Genomic DNA, 14,481 nt, shown 5'->3' on the forward strand with positions numbered 1-14,481 from the left:
TATAACAGATTGTATATACTCTACATAAAAGTCGGAGCATAGTCCAGTCTCCAATCGGGATCATATTCTCATTTTATAGTCAGAACGATAGTTATAGTTGGCCCAATCGGGACATTTGATTTCTTCCTAATAATGAACTGATTTGTATTCAATAGGTTGTTGGGACAATGAACTAAGCTATAGACCGGGCAATAGTCTAGTCGAAAAGCGGTACAATAGACCAGGCTCAACTCAATGACAATTAACTGACCTATAGTCGGCCCACTCAAGACCTTAGACGTGTTTATAGTTATAACAATGGACTGGTTTATACTAAGGACAATAGGTTGTCTATAGTCTAGACAATAGTCGGGATAATATACAAGCTAGTCTTCAATCAATACCATGCTCTGACTTTTAGTCGGCGCAATCGAGACATTAGACATGTTTATAGTTATAACAATGGACTGGTTTATACTCGGGACAATATGTTGTCTATAGTATAAATGATAGTCGAGACAATATACTAAGCTATAGTCTGGACTATAGTTTAGTCTTTAAGCGGTACCATGACAGTTTATAGTCTGGAGAATCGATTGGTATATATAGTCTAGATAAAAGTAAAAAGTAAATGTCGAAATGTCGGGAAAAGTTATATACTTTTTCGTCACCCTATGCTGAATAGTCATTTCAATTCTAAATTTATTTATCTTTCAGACCATTAATTTTTGATATCACTGTTTAAAGAAAACTAAATAATTAGAAATAAAAATAATTTTGACATATTGCAAACAATAACTGATAAATTTCTACAAGTGTTAAATAATTAAATTAAAAATATATAAAAATTTAAACACACACACAACGATTTCAATAAAAAATACATTAATAATTATTTAGCGACAATAAGAAGAAAAAAAATGTATTTCTTAAAATTTTCCGACTAATTAAGTCTTTACAACAAGTTTGTGTCATGTTGTAAAATTGTTCTTTTATCTTCTGAAAGTTGAAATAGTAATTAGAAATACTGTTCAAAAGTCAATTCCGAAATGTTTCAATACTCTTACTTTAACTCTTAAAGAATAGTTCAAAGACTATTGTCTCGACTACATACATATGTATGCAAAATTTCGGGAAAATTTCGAAAAAAAACTAAAAGTAAAATGAGAATTAATTAAATCCTACAACTAGATCAAATGCTGGATCTACTAACCTCAAAACTATAAAAAATTAACAATTTTGTAAAGTTTTGAAGTCAAAAAAAGAAAGGAAATTTTTGCTAAAATGTAACAACAAAATACAACACAATTTTTTTCAAAAAATTATAAAATTATAATAAGTATTTTATGATGCATAATATAAGATTTATGATTACATGACAACAACTAACAATTAAATAAACATATGTACTCGTCATATGCAAAATAATAAATTGCTACAAAATATAATTATATACTTACATATATATGTTTGTATGTTAAGTCTATACTAAAGAGAAATAAATATAAATTGCAATTCAATTTAAAATACACAAAGACTTTATAAACTAATAATATAAACAACAATATGTCAACTAATGATAGAGTGTTAAGAAAGTTTTTAGACAAGATTTCTGAGTATCGAAGAGTCTAATGTCTATAGTCTAGTCTATAGTATAGACTATAGTCTAGTCTATAGACTAGACTATAAACTAGTCTATAGTCTAGTCTATAGTCTATAGTCTAGTCTATAGTCTAGTCTATAGTCTAGTCTATAGTCTAGTCTATAGCCTAGTCTATAGTCTAGTCTATAGTCTAGTCTATAGTATAGTCTATAGTATAGTCTCTAGTCTAGTCTATAGTCTAGTCTATAGTCTAGTCTCTAGTCTAGTCTATAGTCTAGTCTCTAGTCTAGTCTATAGTCTAGTCTATAGTCTAGTCTCTAGTCTAGTCTATAGTCTAGTCTCTAGTCTAGTCTATAGTCTAGTCTATAGTCTAGTCTATAGTCTAGTCCTGTAGTCTAGTCTATAGTCTAGTCTAATCTAGTCTATTGTCTAGTCTATAGTCCTAGTCTATAGTATAGTCTATAGTCTAGTCTATAGTCCTAGTCTATAGTCTAGTCTATAGTCTAGTCATAGTCTAGTCTATAGTATAGTCTATAGTCTAGTCTATAGTCTAGTCTATAGTCCTAGTCTATAGTCTAGTCTATAGTCTAGTCTATAGTCTAGTCTATAGTCTAGTCTATAGTCTAGTCTATAGTCTAGTCTATAGTCTAGTCTATAGTCTAGTCTATAGTCTAGTCTATAGTCTAGTCTATAGTCTAGTCTATAGTCTAGTCTATAGTCTAGTCTATAGTCTAAGTCTCTAGTCTAGTCTATAGTCTAGTCATAGTCTAGTCTATAGTCTAGTCTATAGTCTAGTCTATAGACTAGTCTATAGTCTAGTCTATAGTCTAGTCTATAGTCTAGTCTATAGTCTATCTATAGTCTAGTCTATAGTCTAGTCTATAGTCTAGTCTATAGTCTAGTCTATATAGTCTAGTCTATAGTCTAGTCTATAGCTAGTCTATAGTCCAGTCTATAGCCTAGTCTATAGTCTAGTCTATAGTCTAGTCTATAGTCTAGTCTAAAGTCTATCTATAGTCTAGTCTATATCTATAGTCTATAGTCTAGTCTATAGTCTAGTCTATAGTCTAGTCTATAGTCTAGTCTATAGTCTAGTCCTATAGTCTAGTCTATAGTCTAGTCTATAGTCTAGTCTATAAACTAGTCTATAATCTAGTCTATAGTCTAATCTATAGTCTAGTCTATAGTCTATTCTATAGTCTAGTCTATAGTCTAGTCTATAGTCTAGTCTATAGTCTAGTCTATAGTCTAGTCTATAGTCTAGTCTATAGTCTAGTCTATAGTCTAGTCTATAGTCTAGTCTTTAGTCTAGTCTATAGTCTAGTCTATAGTCTAGTCTTTAGTCTAGTCTATAGTCTAGTCTGTAGTCTAGTCTATAGTCTAGTCTATAGTCTAGTCTATAGTCTAGTTTATAGTCTATTCTATAGTCTAGTCTATAGTCTAGTCTATAGTCTATTCTATAGTCTAGTCTATAGTCTAGTCTATAGTCTAGTCTATAGTCTAGTCTATAGTCTAGTCTATAGTCTAGTCTATAGTCTAGTCTATAGTCTAGTCTATAGTCTAGTCTATAGTCTAGTCTATAGTCTAGTCTATAGTCTAGTCTATAGTCTAGTCTATAGTCTAGTCTATAGTCTAGTCTATAGTCTAGTCTATAGTCTAGTCTATAGTCCTAGTCTATAGTCTAGTCTATAGTCTAGTCTATAGTCTAGTCTATAGTCTAGTCTATAGTCTAGTCTATAGTCTAGTCTATAGTCTAGTCTATAGTCTAGTCTATAGTCTAGTCTATAGTCTAGTCTACAGTCTAGTTTATAGTCTAGTCTACAGTCTAGTTTATAGTCTAGTCTATAGTCTAGTCTATAGTCTAGTCTATAGTCTAGTCTATAGTCTAGTTTATAGTCTAGTCTATAGTCTAGTATATAGTCTAGTCTATAGTCTAGTCTATAGTCTAGTCTATAGTCTAGTCTATAGTCTAGTCTATAGTCCTAGTCTATAGTCTAGTCTATAGTCTAGTCTATAGTCTAGTCTATAGTCTATGTCTATAGTCTAGTCTATAGTCTAGTCTATAGTCTTAGTCTTAGTCTAGTCTATAGTCTAGTCTATAGTCTAGTCTATAGTCTAGTCTATAGTCTAGTCTATAGTCTAGTCTATAGTCTAGTCTATAGTCTAGTCTATAGTCTAGTCTACAGTCTAGTTATAGTCTAGTCTACAGTCTAGTTTATAGTCTAGTCTATAGTCTAGTCTATAGTCTAGTCTATAGTCTAGTCTATAGTCTAGTCTATAGTCTAGTCTATAGTCTAGTATATAGTCTAGTCTATAGTCTAGTCTATAGTCTAGTCTATAGTCTAGTCTATAGTCTAGTCTATAGTCTAGTCTATAGTCTAGTCTATAGTCTAGTCTATAGTCTAGTCTATAGTCTAGTCTATAGTCTAGTCTATAGTCTAGTCTATAGTCTAGTAGTCTATAGTCTAGTCTATAGTCTAGTCTATAGTCTAGTCTATAGTCTATCTATATTTAGTCTATAGTCTAGTCTATAGTCCTAGTCTATAGTCTAGTCTATAGTCTAGTCTATAGTCTAGTCTATAGTCAAGTCTATAGTCTAGTCTAGTCTATAGTCTAGTCTAGTCTATAGTCTATCTAGTCTATAGTCTAGTCAGTCTATAGTCTAGTCTAGTCTATAGTCTAGTCTAGTCTAGTCTATAGTCTAGTCTAGTCTAGTCTAGTCTATAGTCTAGTCTAGTCTAGTCTAGTCTATAGTCTAGTCTAGTCTATAGTCTAGTCTATAGTCTAGTCTATAGTCTAGTCTATAGTCTGGTCTATAGTCTAGTCTATAGTCTAGTCTATAGTCTAGTCTATATAGTCTATGTCTATAGTCTAGTCTATAGTCTAGTCTATAGTCTAGTCTATAGTCTAGTCTATAGTCTAGTCTAAAGTCTAGTCTATAGTCTAGTCTATAGTCTAGTCTATAGTCTAGTCTATAGTCTAGTCTATAGTCTAGTCTATAGTCTAGTCTATAGTCTAGTCTATAGTCTAGTCTATAGTCTAGTCTATAGTCCTAGTCTATAGTCTAGTCTATAGTCTAGTCTATAGTCTAGTCTATAGTCTAGTCTATAGTCTAGTCTATAGTCTAGTCTAATAGTCTAGTCTATAGTCTAGTCTATCTCTAGTCTATAGTCTAGTCTATAGTCTGAGTCTATAGTCTAGTCTATAGTCTAGTCTATAGTCTATAGTCTATAGTCTATCTATAGTCTAGTCTATAGTCTAGTCTATAGTCTAGTCTATAGTCTAGTCTATTAGTCTAGTCTATAGTCTAGTCTATAGTCTAGTCTATAGTCTAGTCTATAGTCTAGTCTATAGTCTAGTCTATAGTCTAGTCTATAGTCTAGTCTATAGTCTAGTCTATAGTCTAGTCTATAGTCTAGTCTATAGTCTAGTCTATAGTCTAGTCTATAGTCTAGAGTCTCTATACTAGTCTATAGTCTAGTCTATAGTCTAGTCTATAGTCTAGTCTATAGTCTAGTTATAGTCTAGTCTATAGTCTAGTCTATAGTCTAGTCTATAGTCTAGTCTATAGTCTAGTCTATAGTCTAGTCTATAGTCTAGTCTATAGTCTAGTCTATAGTCTGGTCTATAGTCTAGTCTATAGTCTAGTCTATAGTCTAGTCTATAGTCTAGTCTATTGTCTAGTCTATAGTCTAGTCTATAGTCTAGTCTATAGTCTAGTCTATAGTCTAGTCTATTGTCTAGTCTATAGTCTAGTCTATAGTCTAGTCTATAGTCTAGTCTATAGTCTAGTCTATAGTCTAGTCTATAGTCTAGTCTATAGTCTAGTCTATAGTCTAGTCTATAGTCTAGTCTATAGTCTAGTCTATAGTCTAGTCTATAGTCTAGTCTATAGTCTAGTCTATAGTCAAGTCTATAGTCTAGTCTATAGTCTAGTCTATAGTCTAGTCTATAGTCTAGTCTATAGTCTAGTCTATAGTCTAGTCTATAGTCTAGTCTATAGTCTAGTCTATAGTCTAGTCTATAGTCTAGTCTATAGTCTAGTCTATAGTCTAGTCTATAGTCTAGTCTATAGTCTAGTCTATTGTCTAGTCTATAGTCTAGTCTATAGTCTAGTCTATAGTCTAGTCTATAGTCTAGTCTATAGTCTAGTCTATAGTCTAGTCTATAGTCTAGTCTATAGTCTAGTCTATAGTCTAGTCTATAGTCTAGTCTATAGTCTAGTCTATAGTCTAGTCTATAGTCTAGTCTATAGTCTAGTCTATTGTCTAGTCTATAGTCAAGTCTATAGTCTAGTCTATAGTCTAGTCTATAGTCTAGTCTATAGTCTAGTCTATAGTCTAGTCTATAGTCTAGTCTATAGTCTAGTCTATAGTCTAGTCTATAGTCTAGTCTTAAGTCTAGTCTATAGTCTAGTCTATAGTCTAGTCTATAGTCTAGTCTATAGTCTAGTCTATAGTCTAGTCTATAGTCTAGTCTATAGTCTAGTCTATAGTCTAGTCTATAGTCTAGTCTATAGTCTAGTCTATAGTCTAGTCTATAGTCTAGTCTATAGTCTAGTCTATAGTCTAGTCTAGTCTATAGTCTAGTCTATAGTCTAGTCTATAGTCTAGTCTATAGTCTAGTCTATAGTCTAGTCTATAGTCTAGTCTATAGTCTAGTCTATAGTCTAGTCTATAGTCTAGTCTATAGTCTAGTCTATAGTCTAGTCTATAGTCTAGTCTATAGTCTAGTCTATAGTCTAGTCTATAGTCTAGTCTATAGTCTAGTCTATAGTCTAGTCTATAGTCTAGTCTATAGTCTAGTCTATAGTCTAGTCTATAGTCTAGTCTATAGTGTGGTCTATAGTCTAGTCTATAGTCTAGTCTATAGTCTAGTCTATAGTGTGGTCTATAGTCTAGTCTATAGTCTAGTCTATAGTCTAGTCTATAGTCTAGTCTATAGTCTAGTCTATAGTCTAGTCTATAGTCTAGTCTATAGTCTAGTCTATAGTCTAGTCTATAGTCTAGTCTATAGTCTAGTCTATAGTCTAGTCTATAGTCTAGTCTATAGTCTAGTCTATAGTCTAGTCTATAGTCTAGTCTATAGTCTAGTCTATAGTCTAGTCTATAGTCTAGTCTATAGTCTAGTCTATAGTCTAGTCTATAGTCTAGTCTATAGTCTAGTCTATAGTCTAGTCTATAGTCTAGTCTATAGTCTAGTCTATAGTCTAGTCTATAGTCTAGTCTATAGTCTAGTCTAGTCTATAGTCTAGTCTATAGTCTAGTCTATAGTCTAGTCTATAGTCTAGTCTATAGTCTAGTCTATAGTCTAGTCTATAGTCTAGTCTATAGTCTAGTCTATAGTCTAGTCTATAGTCTAGTCTATAGTCTAGTCTATAGTCTAGTCTATAGTCTAGTCTATAGTCTAGTCTATAGTCTAGTCTAGTCTATAGTCTAGTCTATAGTCTAGTCTATAGTCTAGTCTAGTCTATAGTCTAGTCTATAGTCTAGTCTATAGTCTAGTCTATAGTCTAGTCTATAGTCTAGTCTATAGTCTAGTCTATAGTCTAGTCTATAGTCTAGTCTATAGTCTAGTCTATAGTCTAGTCTATAGTCTAGTCTATAGTCTAGTCTATAGTCTAGTCTATAGTCTAGTCTATAGTCTAGTCTATAGTCTAGTCTATAGTCTAGTCTATAGTCTAGTCTATAGTCTAGTCTATAGTCTAGTCTATAGTCTAGTCTATAGTCTAGTCTATAGTCTAGTCTATAGTCTAGTCTATAGTCTAGTCTATAGTCTAGTCTAGTCTATAGTCTAGTCTATAGTCTAGTCTATAGTCTAGTCTATAGTCTAGTCTATAGTCTAGTCTAATCTATAGTCTAGTCTATAGTCTAGTCTATAGTCTAGTCTATAGTCTAGTCTATAGTCTAGTCTATAGTCTAGTCTATAGTCTAGTCTATAGTCTAGTCTATAGTCTAGTCTATAGTCTAGTCTATAGTCTAGTCTATAGTCTAGTCTATAGTCTAGTCTATAGTCTAGTCTATAGTCTAGTCTATAGTCTAGTCTATAGTCTAGTCTATAGTCTAGTCTATAGTCTAGTCTATAGTCTAGTCTATAGTCTAGTCTATAGTCTAGTCTAGTCTATAGTCTAGTCTATAGTCTAGTCTATAGTCTAGTCTATAGTCTAGTCTATAGTCTAGTCTATAGTCTAGTCTATAGTCTAGTCTATAGTCTAGTCTATAGTCTATAGTCTAGTCTATAGTCTAGTCTATAGTCTAGTCTATAGTCTAGTCTAATCTATAGTCTAGTCTATAGTCTAGTCTATAGTCTAGTCTATAGTCTAGTCTATAGTCTAGTCTATAGTCTAGTCTATAGTCTTGTCTATAATCTAGTCTATTGTCTAGTCTATTGTCTAGTCTATTGTCTAGTCTATAGTCTAGTCTATAGTCTAGTCTATGGTCTAGTCTATAGTCTATAGTCTAGTCTATAGTCTATAGTCTAGTCTATAGTCTAGTCTATAGTCTAGTCTATAGACTAGACTATAGACTAGACTATAGTCTATAGTCTAGTCTATAGTCTAGTCTATAGTCTAGTCTATAGTCTAGTCTATAGTCTAGTCTAGAGTCTAGTCTATAGTCTAGTCTATAGTCTAGTCTATAGTCTAGTCTATAGTGTGGTCTATAGTCTAGTCTATAGTCTAATGTATAGACTAGTCTAGTCTATTGTTTCCACGTTATATGTACTTGTCCGTTAACTTTTTCAACATCCTGTAGAAATAGAAAACATTCATACCAAAATGATAACAACAACAAGTTTTGGCTTTAATATGATAAATGTACTAGATATTTCGTTATAATATTAAAAGATGCTAAAATTGAATAAAACTAAAAAAGCAACAACAACAAATCGAAAAACATTTGAAAACATATTGTAATGTCTGCATATCAGAAAAATCATTCATTTATCATGTGCTAAAATGTTTTATAATCTATCTATCTAGAAAAAAAACAAGATTTCATTCAATTATCCGTTTAGCTACTATTTACTTTTAAAGATATTATTTTCAAATCTTGTATTTTTTCAAAAACATCTATTTTTTCAAATTTTTAAAAATTTGTTTAATATTTATTACAAATTTTCATAATTGTTTTGTTGAAAGTATTTTTGCTTCAGTGATTCATATTAATTGTTAAATACTGTTAAAATTTTTAAATATTTCGTTTTAAAATAAAACATAAATAAATAAACCTTAAAAAGATTTTTCTTAGTTTGTATACAATTCGCAATTGTTTCGGAATAATATATACAAATTGTCAAACTTGTCATTTGACTGTTGTGTGCACATTTCAATTATGTTCAAATATGACGAAAATAACTAAATGGGAGGAGAGTGTTTATGTCTTCTAAATGTCCATATGATATTTATATTTGAAAAGTTTACGCCATTTGTCTTATATTTGCAAAAAAAATAAAATTGCAGTCCTCGTGTTTTGATCTTAAACACAAAACCGATTCCGTTAAAAATAACAATGAAATTTCAATTAAATATTTTAAGTACACATGTTACCAATTTAAACATTTCAGGGATATTATTTTTATTGATCGCTAGTTATAAATGTAATGAATGGGAAATCACGTAGTTCATTGCGGCCAATCCACAATGCGCACATGTATATGAAAACCACATTCATAAACTGAGCGTAAACCGCAATATAACACTTTCTTTTATTCGCTTGCCTATCTTACAATAGTTTATAGTCTAGTAAATAGCCTAATCTACAATTTAGTCTTGAGTATATTCTAGACTATAGTTTATTCTATAGTCTAGTCTACAGTCTACTCTAAAGTCTAGTCTACAATCTAGACTACAGTCTAGTCTATAGTTTAGTCTATAGTGTAGTATATTGTCTAGTCTATAGTCTAGCCTATAGTCTATAGTTTAGTTTATAGTTTAGTATATAGTCTAGTCTCTAGTCTAGTCTATAGTCTATAGTCTAGTCTATAGTCTAGTCTATAGTCTAGTCTATAGTCTAGTCTATAGTCTAGTCTATAGTCTAATCTATAGTCTAGTATATAGCCTAGTCTATAAGCTTGTCTATCGTCTAGTCTATAGTTTAGTCTAGTCTATAGCCTATTCTGTAGTCTAGTCTATAGTCTAGTCTGTAGTCTAGTCTGTAGTCTAGTCTGTAGTCTAGTCTGTAGTCTAGTATTAAGTCTAGTCTACAGTTTATTCTACAGTATAGTCTATGGTGTAATCTATGCTGTTGTATAAAGTCTACTATATAGTCTAGTCGATGGTCTAGTCTATAATCTAGTTTATAGTCTAGTCTATAGTGTAGTTGTAGTCTTTTTCATAGTCTACTCTATATTCCAGTCTAATCTAATCTATAGTATAGTCTATATCTAGTCAATAGCCTAGTATATAGTCTAGTCTATATTCTAGTCTATAGTCTTGCATATAGTTTGTATATAGTCTAGTCTTTAGCCCAGTCTATAGTATAGTCTATAATCCTGTCTATAGTCTAGTATATAGTTTTGACTGTATTCTAGTCAATAGTTTAGTATATAATCTAGTTTATAGTTTAGTATATAGTCTAGTCTATAGTCTAGCATATAATCTAGTCTATAGTTTAGTATATAGTCTAGTCTATAGTCTAGCCTATAGTATATAGTTTAGTTTATAGTTCAGTGTATAGTCCTGTCTAATCTCTAGTTTAGTCTATAGTTTAGACTATAGTCTAGTATATAGTCTAGTCTATAGTCTATAGTCTACTCTATAGTCTTGTCTATAGTCTAGTCTATAGTCTAGTCTATAGTCTAGTCTATAGTCTAGTCTATAGTCTAGTCTATTGTCTAGTCTATAGTCTATTCTATTGTCTAGTCTATTGTCTAGTCTATAGTCTAGTCTATAGTCTAGTCTATAGTCTAATCTGTAGTCTAGTTTATAGTTTTGTCTATAGTCTAGTCTATAGCCTAGTCTATAGTCTAGTTTATAGTGTTAAGTCTATGAGTAGTATTAGTCTAGTATAAAGTCTAGTCTATAGTCTAGTCTATAGTTTGTTCTACAGTCTAGTCTATAGTATAGTCTAGTCTATGGTGTAATCTATGCTGTAGTATAAAGTCTAGTTTATAGTCTTGTATATAGTCTATTCAATGGTCTTGTCTATAATCTAGTCTATAGTATAGTCTGTAGTGTAGTTGTAATCTATTTAATAGTCTATAGTCTAGTCTATAATCTAATGTATAGTATAGTCTTTAGTCTAGTCAATAGCCTAGTCTATTGTCTAGTCTATATTCTAGTCTATAGTCTACTCCATTGTCTAGTCTATATTCTTGTCTATAGTATAGTCCATAGTCTAGTCTTTAGTCTATTCTATAGTCTAGCCTTTAGTTTAGTCTATAGGCTAGTCTATAATATAGTATATAGGGTATTTATAGTCTAGTCTATAATTTAGTCTATAGTCTAGTCTTTAGTTTAGTCTATAGTCTATTCTATAGTCTAGTCAATAATGTATGTATTGTCGGTTTAGGTCGTTTTGATTCCGTTTAGTTAGTTAGTTAGTTAGTTAGTTAGTTAGTTAGTTAGTTAGTTAGTTAGTTAGTTAGTTAGTTAGTCTACAGTATAGTTTTATGATAACTTCCTATTTTTGAAATTACATATCAAAAGACTTCTTGGAAGATTGGCATGTATTGTCGGTTTAGGTCGTTTTGATTCCGTTTCCAACATAGTATGGTCATGCTACGGAAAAAATTGGACATAAGCCGCTGCTGTTACTTCTTTTTTCTCCCCCTTCACTTTAGCCAGATCTTAATAATTAATAACTCTTTCTTTCCCCAAAAGAAATCAATTCATTTAATAGAAGAAAAACAAATAAGGAATTGGAAAAGTTTTAATATTTTTCTTATATATGTATATATTGATATTGCGTCTAATAATTTATAGAGATCCTCATGTTCATATTCATTAAATACTTTTACGTCTTTATATTTATTATTTGACTGCACAAATGCATTTTAATTTATCCAAATAAGTTTTTGAAATTGTTCTTATTATTTATCAGAATTTTATGGTTCAAATTACTCAGTTTCATTTTGAAATTCAATTTTCCCTAACTACTACAACAACAAATATAGATGAGTTAAAGTAGAAATATTTTTATTATAATACTTTCATACATACATATGTATATGCATATTTTCTCAATGAAAAATTTTATTCATAAAGTGATTTTGTTTTTGTTTTGGGGTTTTTTGCTCATAATTTACGTCATTTCGAAAATGATGATTGTGTTTGTGTGTGTGTTTCGTTTCATCAAATTGTATAAGCGAAACATTTTGCCAATTTTTTATTTCGATTTTTCCCAAAATTATGTTGCTGTGAATGAAAGGAGCTTTTGGGGACGGGGAATATATAAAAAGTATCAGAAATATATATAACTTAATATAAATAAATTTGGTTCTTATTATTTTGCAAATAATTTTGATTGTTTTGTTGTTTTTTTTTGTGGCGGGATATTAGAGTGATTGAATGTGAATAAAAATAAATAAATAATATGAATGCTGACGTTTTTCCTTTGGGATATATACATAGATTCGAAAAAAAATAAATATAGATTTTTTCGGTAAAAATACCCACTAATTATGTCAAGTAGTTATAAAGGAATTAAATCTTTTATTAGAGTTTTGTTAAACAAGAACATATCTATCTATCTATCTATCTATCTATCTATCTATCTATCTATCTATCTATCTATCTATCTATCTATCTATCTATCTATCTATCTATCTATCTATCTATCTATCTATCTATCTATCTATCTATCTATCTCTCTATCTATATATCTATCTATCAGTTTGATTGCAAATTTCATTCCTTTTCAGATCTGCCCCATTGTAGATTCATAATTTATTTTAATAAAAATATTTATTTCATTTCAGCAAAAATTTTGTTGAATGTTTTTCTTTGAATTTTATTTAAAATTTGTGGAATTTCGTTGGTAGTTGTCGTCAAACTATTATACTTTTCCAACCAAATTTGGGTACTTGGTCCCAAAATAACTATAACGATTGTGGTTTTGACTCAAATTAAATTGTAAATAATGGATTGAATAAATTAAAGAAATATTTTAAGAATGAAAAGAATAAATGATTAACCAACAAATAAATATAATTAAGTTGTTTAAAATAAATAATAATAATAAAATGAAAAGATCTTGTTTATTTCGTTTAACGAGGCATTCGCTAAACAAAAAGTTCAATTAACTTTATTTTTAAAATGACATCGTTGGCAGTGACTATATAAACATTACCAAACATTGGCGACCGGAAGTGGTGGTATAAAGGGTTCGGAAATAAGCCAAATATGCCATCTATGATTATCAAGTAGTCAGTCGATGATTCTTTTGTTTATTCAGTTTAAGCGAAACGTGCCTAGCAGAAGTGTCATTCATTTGGCATTTCACCAAATTTTTGCCCAGACAAATATCGTTTTTGTTTTCTTCTAATTCTTCTGTCTAAGCAGTATATCTCAAGCTTATTTGGCGTAATATTTAGAAAAGGCTCGTTCGTGTAGGACCATATCTAAATAACACAACGTGACCGTGTTTACAAATATGTACATTGAACCCCTCATAAGGTCACTTCTCAATTTTAAAATAATCTGATTGAAAATATCGGAGAAACGTTTTGAAATGGCGATCTTTTCAAAACGTTAAGGGTGTCACGTTTATAGGTATAGAAATAGTTCTGAGTAGCCCATAGGCTACAAACTAGCCTAGAGTGTCGACCCTACTTTAGTCTTTATATTGCAGATTTTACAGACTTAAGTGCCCAATATTGAACAATTCAGAATACAGACTAATCTTAAGTTTAGACTAAAACTAGACTTATTTACTTCAATTAGAAAGCAATATATACTTTACCTAACATTTTCTTACTAGTGTAAACAGAATAAATTAAACCACAAAATATCTTACGGAAACATTTCAACAATGTTCGCTAAAGTAGATGGCACACGAAAATTTTTAAGTGACTTGTAAGCGCCGATGCAAAGAGCTAATCTCTCTTTGCATTCCAAAAAAAAAACAGAAATAATGAAGAGCATCACCAACACCGATCAGAACAAAAAACACACAAACAAAGTACGCAACAAGTCAAATATTCATGTTAATGGTATTTCAGAAACTAAAAGATCCACACATCCAACAACTAAAGAGAAAGGTGCATTGTATAGGCATGCAACCAGTTAGCGAGAGCTAACACATTATGAAAATCATTTTCAAAGAAATGAATTGAATTCGAACAAAGAGAGTCGAAAATGAAAATATATGTGGACAGCAAAGAAGATTTACATACCAGGTATGGATAATTGAAAGAATATTAAATAGGTATTAAAGCATTGGACTTGAAAAGACTATAAACTCCATTGTAGACTTAATTATAGACTATACTTGACTAGACTATAGACTAGACTAGACTAGAATAGACTAGACTAGACTATAGACTAGACTATAGACTAGACTATAGACTAGACTATAGACTAGACTATAGACTATAGACTAGACTATAGACTAGACTATAGACTAGACTATAGACTAGACTATAGACTAGACTATAGACTAGACTATAGACTAGACTATAGACTAGACTATAGACTAGACTATAGACTAGACTATAGACTAGACTATACTATAGACTAAACTATGGACTATTGACTAGACTATAGAATAGACTATAGACTGGACTATAGACTAGACCGTAAACTGGATTATAGACTAGTCTATAGACTAAACTATGGACTAGACTATAGACTAGACTTTGGAGTAGAATATAGACTAGACTATAGACTAGACTATAGACTTGAATATAGACTAGACTATAGGTAGTCTAGTATAATATAGAAAAAAATTCCTAACTACCGA

This window comes from Lucilia cuprina, chromosome 3 (assembly GCF_022045245.1).
Source record: "Lucilia cuprina isolate Lc7/37 chromosome 3, ASM2204524v1, whole genome shotgun sequence".
Lineage (NCBI taxonomy): Eukaryota > Metazoa > Arthropoda > Insecta > Diptera > Calliphoridae > Lucilia > Lucilia cuprina.